The sequence below is a fragment of the Nothobranchius furzeri genome, chromosome 13 (assembly GCF_043380555.1).
Source record: "Nothobranchius furzeri strain GRZ-AD chromosome 13, NfurGRZ-RIMD1, whole genome shotgun sequence".
Lineage (NCBI taxonomy): Eukaryota > Metazoa > Chordata > Actinopteri > Cyprinodontiformes > Nothobranchiidae > Nothobranchius > Nothobranchius furzeri.
This window is the reverse complement of record NC_091753.1, coordinates 31846618-31849505: the sequence shown is the minus strand read 5'-3', so window position 1 is coordinate 31849505 and position 2888 is coordinate 31846618. Positions and strand designations below refer to the sequence as shown.

The 2888-nt window shown below is 37.5% G+C and overlaps 1 long non-coding RNA gene across 2 annotated transcripts; it reads left to right on the top strand.

The window, feature by feature from the left end:
* Positions 1–324: 324 nt before the first annotated feature.
* Positions 325–2145, top strand: LOC107395365 (uncharacterized). 2 transcript variants are annotated; one of them, XR_008563645.2, is made up of 4 exons: positions 325–835; positions 973–1041; positions 1613–1717; positions 1870–2145. It is a non-coding gene; the product is annotated as an uncharacterized lncRNA (long non-coding RNA). The 2 variants fall into 2 exon arrangements; XR_011516135.1 differs by lacking the exon at positions 325–835 and having other exon boundaries at positions 863–1041.
* Positions 2146–2888: the final 743 nt, after the last annotated feature.

Here is a 2888-nt window from a genome sequence, read left to right as displayed (position 1 = left end):
CTAAGCTAACGTTGTTTAGCATATGGCTTCCTGATCAGTTTGAAAAAGCTAAAAGCAACTAAGGAGTAATCGATCACTTCTACGTTTTGTGGACGACACACCGCTTGTGTTTGGAGATAAATGGATGCTCCGTTTATTCTGACGAGAAACGTAAACAGAGCTTGATTTGATTATATGATGTCACCGATCAGCCGGAGAGAGCTAGCGTGCGTAGCATGTTAGCTGTGCTCACGCTTCAGTTTGTATGTACCACAGAAGAGAACGGACATTTTCCAAACCAAAGATGAGTCTTTAGAATTATGTCATATTTGATCCACAGTCCAACCTCTAAGCAGGACTGTTACTTCAGTAGATAATGTTATTCGTGGGGTTTGTGTAACAGAAGCCCATTGGAATATCTTTTCCTAACGTTAGTGCTGTGCTACAAAAGAGTAAATAACTAGTCAGCCATTACTACATGTTTTACTAAAAGTAAAGTTGTGCAGAAGTTTGTGTTTATTTTTCTAAATTTGCCCTGTTGAATGTAGGTCAGAATAAAATATGTTTGTGAAAATGATAAATACATTTTTTTTATGACTGACCTGCATTTTCATATTACTAGTTGTGCCACAGGTAAAGATGCTTAGCCATTATTGATCTATGTAAACAGAAGGTGTAGAGTCTCAACCAACTTGTTGACATTTTTGTTTAAAAATGTGTTTTCCAGCTACCGGAAGAAGCAGGCTCCTGAAACTGCAATTCAGGGAGGTAATGTGCAGTCAACCTCGACACCCAGTAAGCGAACAGCAGCTAAAATGTCGCATCGATTATCTCCAACTGAACCTGTGTCTGAGGGGTTAGTATATTTTCTGTAAAACAAATATTCACGTTTTTGTGCTATGATATTTCATACATTAAATTACACCTTGCATATCCACACTTGGTTCAGAACTAACATCACACCACCAAACACTTCTGACATTATCTTTACAGGGAAGATTTTCTAATGGCTGGTGTTGAGGCCTTAGCTGATGACCTAGATTTGGATCCTTTTGAAGAAAGGTAAATTTGTTCATGAGAAGTCTTGCCATATATGCAGGAAATTACTGCTGTACTATGTGCAGAAAAGATAAAAACACAATAGATAAGCAAATATAGGTCATTATATATATTTATTTATGTTGTGAAGTGTCAATTCACAGCAGATTGTTGTTATTTGCAGGAAGAATTAATGACAGATGTATTAGGCTCCACATTTATCTCTTTAGAATCAGTACCATTTCAGGTGAGTTGAGTACCATTGAGGTGAGTATTGTGTTGTCTGTAGTTTCAAATCCATGGATCTAGCTACGGATGCAGTCCAAATATTTGAGGACCAAGCAAACAACTTACTCAACAGTGTGTGAGTTGCAATGTCTTCTTATCTACACTGTTTTTTTAAACTCCAAAGTCTAAAAACAATATATTAATTCTACTTTTATTTATTGTTTTCATAACAGAATAGAACTGTTATGAAAACTTTGTCAGGCTGACGAAGTTTGCAGCCGCAAACAAAACATTGCAGGTAAATAAAACCCTTCTATGTTTTAAAAAGAACTAAAAGATGGAATTGTTGTTTTATCCTTGTTCACAGGCTGGGATCCTAAAGGGAATTTCCATCCTACTTGTGTGGCTGAAGGACATCGTCAACCAATTTTGGTACATTTGCCAGAAAGCACAACATCGTGATATGTTTAATGTAAGTATTGTGACATCTTTTGGACAACAAGACAACAATGCACATTGACATAATTACCTTTCTTTTCATAATAGTGCCAGCTCTCGTGTGTCTGTTGGTGAGCGCTTCTGTCACATGTAAAGTTTTCAAGTAAAACTTATTTTTTCTGTTAGGACATGTGGGTGGGTGTGCTTCACCATGTCACAGGGAAGCATGAATGGACCCGTGGCAAATGTGAGCATGGACCACTTGATGCAACGACCAGTGATAAAGAGCTCATGGTACCATGATCTCCACCACACGAGGCTCTTCAACGAATCATGTTTAACAGACGCTGGTTGAAGGATGTCACCAATCTGACCTTTAGGTATATTAATAACATTTTCATAAGCAAAAAATCTAAAGTGTCAATATCAAAGCTGACGATTTACATATAGAAATGACAATTGTGGGTGAAAAGGCAATCAAAAGTGTGATTCCTAATAATCTATAAAGTTGTAGCTTTTGTTTTTCTTACAGGTCAACTTCAGAACTGGAGAGTTTCCAGAACTGCATTCTCATGTAATCTATGTATGATCTAATGCTGCTGTTCTCCTCTCTCCATAAAGGCCCCAGCTACGTGAAGCATCAAAAGATAGGAAAGACTTCTTTCATGCACACAGATTTATTAGAAATTAAGAAAAACTACTATGTACAAATGCAAATAACAGAACTTTTTTGTACATAAATAAAAATAAATATATTGCACAAACTGTTTATTTTGGGTGAAAATGCTGTCTTCAGCTAAAGTTATTTTGATGTATTGTGCTGTTTTGGAACTACGGTAGTTGTAGATAAACGGTTTGGATTTTTGGGTTAGGGTGCCCTCAGTCAGGAAGATGGTGTCCTGGCGTCTCTTGCCGAAACTCCAGGATATCCAGCATCACCCCTGGAAGACGGGTCACCACTCTCTGGAGAATATAATCTCTCTCCTCCTGGCTCAGGTGTTGTAAAGCTGTCTAGAAATTAAAGAGCATATGTTTACATGACTAGATTCATATCTCCAGTGAGTGATGTTTTAGTTTTTGGCATCTCTATTATTTTATTTTATTTTATTTTTTACACAAATGGCTACAACCAACCTGCATCTCAGCTATACTGGCAGCTCTCAGCTGTGCAAGCCGGTCTCGGCCCTCTTCTCTGAAAGCTGTTC